This window comes from Martes martes (assembly GCF_963455335.1).
Source record: "Martes martes genome assembly, chromosome: 6".
NCBI lineage: Eukaryota > Metazoa > Chordata > Mammalia > Carnivora > Mustelidae > Martes > Martes martes.
The window spans coordinates 59704660-59718021 of record NC_137893.1 but is presented as its reverse complement, the minus strand read 5'-3'; positions in this window follow the sequence as shown (position 1 = coordinate 59718021).

Sequence of the window (13362 nt, the reverse complement as noted above, 5' to 3'; positions counted from 1 at the left end):
ATAATACCAACTCTAAGTACATACTATAAATTAGGAATGCATATTATTATCCTCACAACAGCTTATATAAGTAAATAAATAGTGCAATGAAATACATTAAAAACCTATAAAGAAATTAAAATAGAATCTCACAAAATGCACCAAACAATTATTCTAAAAAAGATAAGAAAACAGGCAGAAAAGAAAAAAATGGCAGTCTAGGAAATGTATAGAAAACTAGTAGACATAATCCAACTATATAAAATTTAAATTGAATTAAAATAAACACTCTAATTAAAAGACAGATATTACCAGTGGATTAAAAAAATATAGGACCCAGGGCACATGGGTGGCTCAGTTGGTTAAGCAACTGCCTTCAGCTCAGGTCATGATCCCAGAGTCCCGAGATCGAGTCACACATGGGGCTCCCCACTCCATGGGGAGTCTGCTTCTCCTTTTGACCTTTTCTCTTCTCATGCTCTCTTCACTGTGTCTCTCTCAAATAAGTAAATAAAAATCTTAAAAAAAATATATAACCCAATCTTTGTTGTGGATGAGGAGCACTTTAACTGTAAAGAAACAGAGAAGTTGGGGCACTTGGGTGGCTCAGTGGGTTAAAGCCTCTGCCTTCTGCTCAGGTCATGATCTCAGGGTCCTGGGATCGAGCCCGCCGTCGGGCTCTCTGCTCCGCGGGGAGCCGCTTCCTCCTCTCTCTCTCTCTGCCTGCCTCTCTGCCTACTAGTGATCTCTGTCTGTCAAATAAATAAATAAAATATTTAAAAAAAAAAGAAACAGAGAAGTTGAAAATAAAAAAATGAGAAAAGAAATACCATACAAACATTAAGATAAGAATATTAGAGTAGCTACAGTTTCAGACAAAATAAGCTTCACAAGAAATATTCTCAGTTGGGAGAGACATTTCAAAATGATAAATGATGAATTCATCAGGAAAAAACAATTATGGTTGTGTGGATTTCCAACAACAAAGCTTCAAAATACATGAAGGAAATAACTGACAAAACTGAAGGGAGAAATAGCCAAATCCACCAACAGATGGAGATTTTAACAACGTACTCAACAATTGATCAAACACCTAAACAAAAAGTCAGTAAGGATATAGAAGACTTAAACAACGTGATCACTTATTATGACCCAATTGACATTTATAAAACAAATCACCCAATAGCTGCAAAATACACATTCCCTTTAACTACACATAGAATACTTAATGAAGAACTGAGTGCTATGAAGTAAAACAAGTTTTAATACATTTCAAAAGTTTGAAATCTTACCAGGTATATTTTGACCACAGAGAAATAAATTAAAAATCAATCATAACAAAGTATTTACAAAAGCCCCAAATATTTGGAAATTAATCAGCAGACTGTTGAATATTCAATGCTCATGGAAGACATCAGAAGTAAAATCATAAATATTTCAACTAAATGATAATAAAAGTATAACAATCATAATATGTGGAATTTAGACTAAAGCAGTGCATGGAGAGAAACCAATTAGCTTTATATGTTTATGTGTGTGTGTGTGTGTGTGTGTGTGTATTATATGTATATTATATATACAAATTTTATATATTAATATATATTTTAATTAGACATAAAGTATATATATTTTAATTAGACATTTAAATTCAATAATTCAAGCTATCACCCTAAGAAGGTGGCAAAAAGGCAATCAAATTAAATCCAAAATTAAAAAAAATGAAAGAAAACAAAAAGGAGTAGAAATCAATGTAGTAGAAATCAGACAAACAATAGAAAAATTTAAAAGCCAAAATTTGGGGACACCTGGGTGGCTCAGGTGATTAAACACCTGCCTTTGGCTCAGGTCATGATCTCAGGGTCTTTAAATTAGGGTTTTTTTTTCCAAGATTTTTTTTTAATTTTTATTTTTTTTTAATTTCTTTTCAGTGTTCCAGAATTCATTGTTTATGCACCACACCCAGTGCTCCATACAATACATGCCCTCCATAATACCCATCACCAGGCTCTCCCAACCTCCCACCCCCCACCCCTCCAAAACCCTCAGATTGTTTTTCAGAGTCCATAGTCTCTCATGGTTTGTCTCCCCCTCTAATCTTCCCCAACTCCCTTCTCCTCTCCATCTCCCCATGTCCTCCATGTTATTCCTTATGCTCCAAAAATAAGTGAAACCATATAATTGACATTCTCTACTTGACTTATTTCACTCAGCATAATCTCTTCCAGTCCCATCCATGTTCATACAAAAGTCGGGTATTCATCCTTTCTGATGGAGGCATAATACTCTATAGTATATATAGACCACATCTTCCTTATCCATTCATCCGTTGAAGGGCATCTTGGTTCTTTCCACAGTTTGGCGACTGTGGGCATTGCTGCTATGAACATTGGGGTACAGATGGCCCTGCTTTTCACTACATCTGTATCTTTGGGGTAAATACCCAGTAGTGCAATTGCAGGGTCATAGAGAAGCTCTATTTTTAATTTCTTAAGGAATCTTCACTCTGTTTTCCAAAGTGGCTGTACCAACTTGCATTCCCACCAACAGTGTAAGAGGGTTCCCCTTTCTCTACATCCTCTCCAATACACGTTGTTTACTGTCTTGTTACTTTTGGCCATTCTAACAGGTGTAAGGTGGTATCTCAATGTGGTTTTGATTTGAATCTCCCTGATGGCCTGTGATGATGAACATTTTTTCATGTGTCTGTTAGCCATTTGTATGCCTTCTTTGGAGAAGTGTCTCTTCATGTCTTCTGCAAATTTTTGACATGATTATCTGTTTTGTGTATATTGAGTTTGAGGAGTTCTTTATAGATCCTGGATATCACCCCTTGGTCTGTATTGTCATGTATTTGAGAGAGAGAGAGAAAGCATGAGAAGTGGAAGGTCAGGGGAGAAGCAGACTCCCTGCTGAGCACGGAGCCCAATATGGGACTCAATCCCGGGACTCCAGGATCATGACCTGAACTGAAGGCAGTCACTTAACCAACTGAGCCACCCAGGAGCACCAGTGATCCCAGGATCTTGGGATCAAGCCCTGAGTCACTGTGTTCCCTGCTAGTGGGACATCTGCTTCTGCTTTTCCCTCTGCAACCCCCCCATTCCACTCACCCGTGCTCTCTCTCCCACTTGCGCACACGCTGTCTCACTCTCTTTCTTTATCCCAAATAAATAAATAAAATCTTTTTAAAAAAAAAGTTGTTTCTCAACCCTTGCATTCATTATTGTACTAGAAGTTTTAGATAGGAGAATACTTCAAAAGAATTAAACATACGAGTATTAGAAAGGAAAAGGCAAATCATTTTTTTTTACTTACAGACAATTTGATTATGTACACAGAAAATAGTAAGAAATGCACAATGCAAATATGAAAATAAATAAGAGGATTTAGCAAGGTCACAAGATATAAAGTCAAAAGAGAAAAATTCTTGGTATACACTAGCAGTGAACTGTGGAAAATAAAAATTCTTTCAAAATAACATTGAAATCATGAAATAAGAATAAGTTCAACAAAATATATGTAAAATCACCCAAAACAATAAAATATCGCTAAGAGAATTTTTTAAAGACCTAGTAAAGAGAGCTAGACCTGGTCCATGGATTGGAAGACTAAATATTTTTAAGATGTTAATTCTCTTCAAATTTCTGTATAGAGTTAAGGTAATACTAACTACATTCTCAGCATACCAAAAAAAATTAAGAAGTCTTTTTTTTTTTTTTTTTTTGGAAATTTGCATTAAGGGGACCCTGGGTGGCTCAGTCCTTAAGCGTCTGCCTTTGGCTCAGGTCATGATCCCAGGGTCCTGGGAAGGAGCCCTACATTGGGTTCCCCACTCAATAGGAAGCCTCCTCCTCCTTCTCCCATTTCCCCTGCTTGTGTTCCCTCTCTCACTGTCTTTCTCTCTGTCAAATAAATAAAATCTTTAAAAAATTTTGCATTGAAGGGCCAAGGACCTATAAGAGTAAAATTTGAAGACTTAATTTACTTGAATTTAAAATTTATTATCATAATCAACACAGAAAGACTGATGTCAGGACAGACTTACAGTTCAACAAAATAAATATAAATAAAGCCCAGAAATAGATTTAACTTTGTTCAGTCAATTTATTTCTACAGTATTTTCAACAAATTGTTGTTGAACAAATGAATATCCATATGAAAAAAACCCAAACAAATAAATCCTTGATCCCCCCATCTCTCTCTCTCTCTCTCTCTCACACACACACACACACACACACAATCATGTTGGGTCATAGATCAAATCATATATGCTAAAACTATAAAGCTTCTAGAAAAAGTATAGAAGAATATCTTCATAAACTGGGTGTAGCTAAAGATTTCTTAGGATAGTAGCCATAAAACAAAAGAGTGATAAGTAAGATTTCACTGAAACTCAAAATTGTTTTCATCAAAGGAAACTTAAAATTATGAAGAGGTAAGCCACAGATTGGCAGAAAATATTCTTGATACACATAGCTTATGAATGACTTGTATCAAAAATATATAAAGAACTTCTCCAAACAACTCAACAAATTATTGGCAAAAGACTTAAATAGACTTAACACAAATGAAGCTGTATGAATAGCCAATGGTACTGGAATTTTTTTTTTCTGTATCATTAACCATTATATAAATGCAAATTAAAGCCACCATAAGATACTATTTTGCATCTACTAGAGTAGCTAAAATTCATATGACTGACAACACCAGTGTAGAAGTTCAAGCAACCAGACTCTCATATATAGCTGATGGATGTGTAAAATGATAAACACACCTTTGAAAATGATTTGGCTCTTTTTCATAAAATTGAACACGCATTTAGTCTATGATGCAGGAATTCTACTAAAAGACGTTTACTCAAGAAAGGCAAATATATATGTTTTTGTGTGTATTTTAAAGACTGTATGCAGATTTTCATAGAAACATTTTTCATAATAACTCCAAACTGGAAAACTGGAAATAATCTAAAAGTTTATCAACAAGAGAAAGAATTTTTAAATTATGATATGTTCACAAAATGGAATACTACTTAGCAATAAAAAGGGATAAACTATTGATACATACAACAGCATTGGTGAATTTCACTGACATCATGTTAAGTTAAAGAATAAATTCTCTACAATTTCATCTACAGGATATTCTATAAGCAAAACTAATTAATGATGAAAAAATCAGAAAGCAATTGTCTTTTGGTGGGAATATTAACTAGAAAGTGAGACAGAAAACTATCTTAGGTGATAGATATGCTCTTTACATTCACCAGAGTTTATAGTTGCATGTTTTTATTAAAATTAATCATATTGTACACCTAAGATAAGCATTTCATGTTACACAAATATTACCCCTACATTAAAAAAAGGTAATATAAACAATATTGAACTCTATTTAGTATATTTGCTATTTTTGCAGAGTTTTGAGTTAAGAATACTAAACTATTTCCTGTGTATTCTGCTCTTGAACAAATGAATAAATATATTGAGGGTAGTAGGAATCAATTTTCTTAACTTTGTATAATGGCATTGAAAATACAGAAAACAATGAAACTAGAACGTACCCTGTAATGTTAGGTTGGAATTGGAGATTTCAGTATCTAGCTCAGTAGAGCTAGAATAGAGGAAATATAGATGATAGACAGGTGATAGGTAGATAATGGGCAGATAAAGGAAAAGTTCTTCTTTATAGTGGGAAGCCAACTAATAAATTCATAATGAGTCATAAAGCTAGAAAAGCCTGAATGTATGCTAATACTAGTGGTTGAATGTTCTTTGAGGAATAGGCCATTTACATAATCTGAAAATACAAAATTCCTTCAGAGAGAAGAAATCTATTGGATTCTACTTTAACCTAGCAATTAACATTAATATCACCAATATTGTGATAAAGAAACATCATGTGCCTCCTGATATAACGCATTGAGAAGGACTCAACATCATGGCTTTGACATTTTTGCCAAAAGTGTATAACCAGAATCTAAAAATGAAGAAATACCTGACAAACCCAAATTGATAGACATTCTACAAATAACTGGTCTGTAATTTTCAAAAATGACAAGTCAAGAAAGAAAAGGTAAAACTGAGGAACTGTTCCTCAGTCTTTTACTAGACTAAAACATATGACACTAAATGCAATGCATGATTCTGTTTTGAATCCTGGGTCAGGATTTTAAAAATAGCTATAAAAAACAGCATTGTGACAACTGATAAAATTAAATAAAGACTAGATTTAGATAAGAATATTGTATCAATACTGAATACCTTGATTTTGATCATTGTAAGAGAATGAATAAAGATTTAGTGGTAAAGGGGGTATAATGTTTCCAACTTACTCAAAAATAGTTCAAAAGAAAGACTTATGTCTGTATACATACATATACACATATACACACATGTACACCTATGACCATGATAAAGCAGATAAGGCAAAATTAAACAATTGATGTCAATCCAGGGAAAATGATATACTAAATATCTTTGTACAATCCTTGCAAGTTATCTGCTTGGAATTATATCAAAATTAAAACATTACATGAAAACTACCAACAACTCCAAGAAAAGTAAAAAATACATTCACATGATAAGTATAAAAGCAGAAATGATGATATTGAATTTGGACAATTGATAGAACAAGCAAATTCTATAGTTTTCTCTTTGACAAACTGAACAACAAAAGATGTATATCTCAGATAGTATTTTTAAAAGAATAACTACAATATTACAACTGAAAAACCAATGATAGAATTAATATAGTGAATAAAGCTTATTCTTTATCATGAATTTCTATACCTGGAGACAGTGAGGAGCAAGAAAAAGTCCTTCTAGAAAGATAAAATAGTGTAAGTTAAAACAAGACATCATCTCAAGAAAAAAAGTAGGTTAATGAGACTAAAACAGGTGGTGCCTGAGAATGAGAAATAGAATAAAAAGAGTGCCTAATAAAGTGGATTTAAATCTAAGAATCTGAGAATAGTACACACACACACACACACACACACACACACACATACATATAATGTATTGTTTCATAGGTACAGGTCTGTGATTCATCAGTCTTACACAATTCCCAGCATTCATCATAGCACATACCCTCCCCAATGTCCATCACCCAGCCACCCCATTCTTTCTACCCGCTCCCCTCCAGCAAACCTCTGTTTGTTTCGTGAGATTAAGGGTCTCTTATGGTTTGTATCCCTCTCTGGATTCATCTTGTTTCATTTTTCCTTCCCTTTCCCTATGATCCTCTGTCTTGTTTCTCTGATATGAGGAATCTGAGACTATATATTAAGACAATGAGGTGTCTATAAAGAAGGGTAGGGATTCGGTTGGTAGTATAGGAAGAAAATTAACATGCCAAGTAAAGCAATATATTTCCAACAGGAAATACCTTTAAGAATGGCTTTTAGGGGCGCCTGGGTGGCTCAGTGGGTTAAAGCCTCTGCCTTCGGCTCAGGTCATGGTCTCAGGAGCCCCACATCAGGCTCGCTGCTCAGCAGGGAGCCTGCTTCCTCCTCTCTCTCTGCCTGCCTCTCTGCGTACTTGTGATCTCTGTCTGTCAAATAAATAAATAAAATCTGAAAAAAAAAAAAAAAAAAAGAATGGCTTTTAAAACTCTTTAAAGTCAGTAGGAGGTCAGGACATTAAACCTTCAATGTGTGCCCACTACTGGACCAGGTCCTGGAGATACAGTGGTGAGTTAAAAGACCCACAGATTCTTATCATGGAGGGGTAAGATACTAAACAAAAGATCCAACCAATGAAGAGAAAATGCCAAATACGCAAAGGCGCTTCAAAATAGAAGTATGTGGCACTCCATAAGAACATTTAATAAAAGATTAATCTAATCTTTCCTAGGCATGTGAGCAATTGAAAAACAATTATGAAGTGAGTAATAGTTAACTATTCAGAAAACAGAAGGAAAGACATTTCAGGCAAGAGGATTGGCATGTGCAAACATAATTTGCTGGGAGGGAGCATGGTGAATATATGAGGTTTCTACTTGGTGCCATAACAAATCACCACAAACATAGTTATTTAAAACAACACATAGGGGCGCCTGGGTGGCTCAGTGGGTTAAGCCTCTGCCTTTGGCTCAGGTCATGATCCCAGGGTCCTGGGATCAAGCCCCACATCCGGCTCTCTGCTCAGCAGGGAGCCTGCTTCCCCCTCTCTCTCTGCCTGCCTCTCTGCCTACTTGTGATTTCTCTCTGTGTGTCTAATAAATAAATAAAATCTTTAAAAAAAAGAACACACGTATCTATTATCTGACAGTTCTTGAGGTCAGTGTCTGTAATGGATCTCAGTGGACTAAAATCAAGGGATCAGCAGCACTGTTTCCCTTCTCTGAGACTCTAGAGGAGGAGAAACCATTTCCTTGCCATTTTCAGTGTCTAATGGTTTTTTCTATGGCTCATGGTCACCTTCCTCCATCCTGAAAGTCAGAAATGTCAGATGGAATTTTTATCACACTGCATCACCCTGACCTACTCCTTTGCCTCCCATTTTCACTTTGAACGATCCTGGTGATTACATTGACCCAACCTGGATAAACCGAAAAAATCTCCCTATTTTAAAGTCAAATAGATTAGAAACTTTAATTTTATCTGCAACCTTCATTCCTTTTTGCCATGTAACCTAACATAGTCACAGGTTCCAATGAGTAGTATATAGGCCTCCTTTAGGGATCACTATTCTGATTACTGTGTTGAATTTAGGGGATATCAAGAAAGCCAGTGTAGCCAGAGTCCAGACAGTATGGGGAATGTTGACAAAAGGCCATGGTAGAGAGGCAGTGCTAACACACCATCAGGTATGAAACTATTAAGGAAAAGTATAGGTCTCCACTCTTCCAAATCTACTTCTCATCCTGTTTTCCATTAAGTAACAAGAAAAAGGATGACATTTTATCTAAAAATTAATTGAGAGTTCAAACCTTTAGCTCAAGAATTAGATAAGCAGGGGTGCCTGGGTGGCTCAGTCAGTTAAGCATCTAACTTTGGCTCGGGTCATGATCTCAGGGTCCTGGGATCAAGCCCTGCATTGGGCTGTCTGCTCAGCAGGGAGTCCTCTTTTCTATCTCCCTAGGCCCTTCTCCCCCACCCATGGCTCATTTTCTCTCTCTCTTTCAAATAAATAAAATCAAAAAAAAAAAAAAAAAGATATGCAAAAGCAATAAAGCCTGGAAATACCTAAAATGAGAGGATTATTTTTTCCCCCTTAGAGAAATGGAACAGAAGAGTTACAAGGAGACAGGAGTATGGCAAGAAAGAGAAAAGATCATCAAGAAAACCAGGAAATTAGTTGTAGGATCTTTAAGAACAATAATGTTTAACAGTCTATGTAAATTTTGTCTACTCTTAAAATGTGAATCTCTAGCTTTTGGCAAATTTTCTATACAGAATAAAGTCCTTAATGAATAGATTTTTTTGTAGAAATCAAGAATTGGCTCCACACAGCTTTGGAAGAAGTGATGGTAAAGAAAAATGAAAATCGTAAGATGTAAAGCTGAAAATAATAATTCAATAGAGGCACAATTGCAAACCAGAAGTCATCATGAGATGCCACAAATTCTGAATTCAGAAATTCAGAAATTCAGAAATTCAAAGAAGTCTTGGGAGGGCATTCAAAGCAAATGTACCAGATCTTAAGAGATCTGAAAGCCCCAAGTAGATATATGACCTACAAGTTTGCACTTTTCCCCTAATACCACATCTTAAAAAAAAGAAACTGGTTTTTAGTAGCATTTCAAATTCTCTCATTCCTTTTGCAGCTTCTTCCTCTTGCCAAGATCACTTTTCCATCATTTTAATCCAAAATAGCTCTTTGAGTAAATAGGTGTGGAGAAAATCAAGGAAGAAGAAAGAACATGTTTGCAAGTACAAATCAGAACTGAAATGGGAAATAGAACTTGGGTCTCTTGAATAATCTCACAGGGCAGAATGTGCAGAGAGCATGTAAGGGTAACAGACATTGTATTGGACCAATTTAAGGACTTTCCATTTACTGCTAAAGCCACCGGTTGAATTCTCTATTCTGAAATAAATAGTTGTATAGTGTTCAGTTGCTCTGTTCAGGACAGAGACTTTTACAAAGCAATCAGTAGTTTAGCTTCTTGAATTGTTAGCCAAATTGAAATCACTTTGGTGTCTGACACCTCGTTTTTCATGAAGTTTGGAAATGAGATGTAGTGAGAGGAGACTAGTCTCCAAGTTAGAAGGAGTTCACAGCTCTAGAGGGAGTGAATAGAAGCCAACTACCCCCACCCCCAAAAAGAAATGCTTCCCAACACCTATAAATTTTTTTAAAAAGTTGTATTTTTCATGTTATTTTATTTTAAATAAAAACAGATTGAAAAACTTTGTAGTGTCATGCATTACAGCTCCTTTTCCTACATATTCTTTTCTGATTTCCCAGGATTTAATTTCTCTCCTTTCATCTTCAACTCTGTGTCTTCACTCAGAGCAGTTACTTCCTGGAAAAGTATTAGCACTCCAAGCATTTCAAGGGCCTCCAACAGAATGGTCAGAGAGATAATCTAGGCTTTGTACTTTACTTTCATTTCAGCAGACCTCTATAATGAACACCCAGGTACCCATCCCATAACTTAGGAGTTGAGCTATTATACACTTTGCTGTTGAAGACCACCTTTTTAAGTAACTTGGAAATATAGTTGAGTAGCCAAGAAGATTATGTACTGTAATGAGTATTGACATAATTTCGTACCTCCATAAATGAACTGGAGTTTGTTTGTTTGTTTGTTTGTTTAATGAGGAAGAGTGGTCAATTTTGTTGCTGTCAAATCATGTTTAAAGATGGGACTTATACACAGCTTTAACATCTTGTATCTCACTGTCACGTACAAAATTCATACAATAAGACAAAACTCTTATTGAAAATAAGATTTGATCTAAAACCACATGCAAAACAAATGATTCTCGCTGAGAAATTTATTTATGTTCACAGGTCTGGCTCCTCCAAAATTTCCATCTCTATCTGAGAAGTCAACGTATTAGCAAAGAAATAAACTTAGCTTGGGCTACTATTTCAGGAATTTGGTTTTTTGTTTAATTTTTTTAAATTCACTAGGCAGCCCCAATCTTTGCTAAAGTCTCACAGTGTTTGTTTTGTAAAATCAAAAATGGACCAAAACAATATCACTTAAGGTGGTTGATAATGTCTTGTTATTGAAGTCTTGTTATTAAGAGTTTCTGTTTCTGTCTAATCTGTGCTATTTTCTGATTCTTTGCTGTATCATAGCAGTATAGATTGAAGTTCATAAATGACTTTATCCTAACTCTTAACCCACAAGCCTGTGTTCCCTCCTGTCCCACAAATTTTGATTCAAAGGATGGCAACAGATGGCTTAAAATACTTGGGACTGTAAGGAATAAACAATACTGTGAGGAAAAAAGCAAGATTAGCATAAAATAAAAATGAGATGAAACTGAATGAAAAATTCAGAAATGCCTTTGTAAATCACACAGGTGATCACCAAGAGGGATAACTCTTTATAAGGAAAGGAAGGAAAATGAATATACTTAACGAACCTACAGTGTTCTCACATTTAATTTTCAAAAAAATTATATCCACATTTATGGGCTCAGAGAGGTTAGGTTTTTGTCCAAAGTGAAACTACAAAAATGAGTGATGGACTCAGTATTAAATTCATAGTCACCCGAGTCCAGCATCTATCTTCTTTTCATTGCAAAGTGTAGAGATGTGACATGTTTGTGCATCTATGGGGTGGGGCAGGGGGGAGGAGAGGAGGCAGGATTTCAGGCAGAGAATGATGAATGCAAGGGGAACAAGGAGTTGCAGTCAGAATGCAGTATCTCCAAAATGGGAGAAAGACATAGTTCAGGATTTCTGAGCACAGAAGCCAAGGGGGGGAAAAAAAGCGCCAAGTTGTATTTCATGATGCCACAGGGAACACTGATATGGATTTTTTTATTGATGTTTGTTTGAAATTTAAGGGTCACCCCACTGCTCTTGTTCACAACTCCTCCTGCCTTGCAGATCCCTCTCCCCTCACATATTAATTAGTCTCTTCTCTTTTGTAACTTTATCCTCTATATCTTTATGGACTTCTTTAAATCGTCATTTAAATATCTGAGTATCTCTTCATCAATGAACACGTTTTCTTCTACTCTATATCTCCATTTAGCTATGGCTTTCATTTCTTTCCTATATCTCAAGAAAACTTGTTGAATTTATTGTTTTTACCTCCTCCCTCCCTGTTCACTCTTCAATCTGGTTTCCTCCTCCACCAAAATCCATCATCAACATGTCAGAACCCCCAATGAACATTTCCAGACATCCACTTTGGTAACACTTGAAGCAAAATTTGACACTTTCACCATTTTTAAGAATTTACCTGGCATCACTCTCTTTTGGCTTTCTTCCTATGTCCGTTCATGCTTCAGTGTCCTTTGTAGAGTCATCTACTTCAACCTGTCCTTCAGGTACTGCTGATTGTTGGAGTCCTACCACAGACCCACTGGTTTCCCGCCTCCAGTTACTACTCCAGGGCATCCTTAACCAGGCCCACAGCTTTAACTACCAGCCACGTGCTGATTACTCTCAACATTTTCCATCTAATTCTCCCTCAAGAGTTCCACAGCCTTATTTCCAACTATCTACTGAACATGACATATGAAACCAAGCAACTCTAAATCTGAACATATTACATTAGTCTCCAAACCAGATATTTTTAGAAATTTCCACATTAGCAAATTACCCCCCTCTTTAGTTGTATAAGGTGAATACCTGGAACTCAACTCTTAACTTGTTCCCTCCTCCACAAACCCATTTCTGCTGCCATCTTGTCTAGCTAATCAATCCCCCAATCAATTTTACTTCCCAAATTTTCAAATTACCTGTGTTGCCCCATTGTCACTACCATTATCCTAATCAAGCCAACATTTCCCACTGCTGCAACAGCTGTCAATACTGACTTCCCTGCTTCCAGCTTTGTGCCCTTTAACTCATTCTGTACACAGTTCTCAGAGTCCATCATGTCACTCTTCTTTTTGGAATATGTTAATAGATTCCCAGTGTGGTCTAGATTAATGTCAAACTTGGAAATATCTTACAAAGCTCTGTATGATCTGCGCTCTCGCTCTTTCTCCTACTTCATCTCTTGACATACTCCCTCACCACTCTGTGCCTTATGACAGAACTTTCTGGAATGCAGTTCCTCCCACCACATTCCTCATCCTTTTCATTGGGCAAACTGTTATTCATCCTTCAGGCCTCAGTCTAACTATCATTGTTTTAGAGGAACCTCCTAACCTATCAGGTTAGGTTAGATTTTTGCACTCTCATGTCATCCAGCATTTTTCTTATCACATTATTAACCATACATATATAATTATACATTATGGTAGCCAAT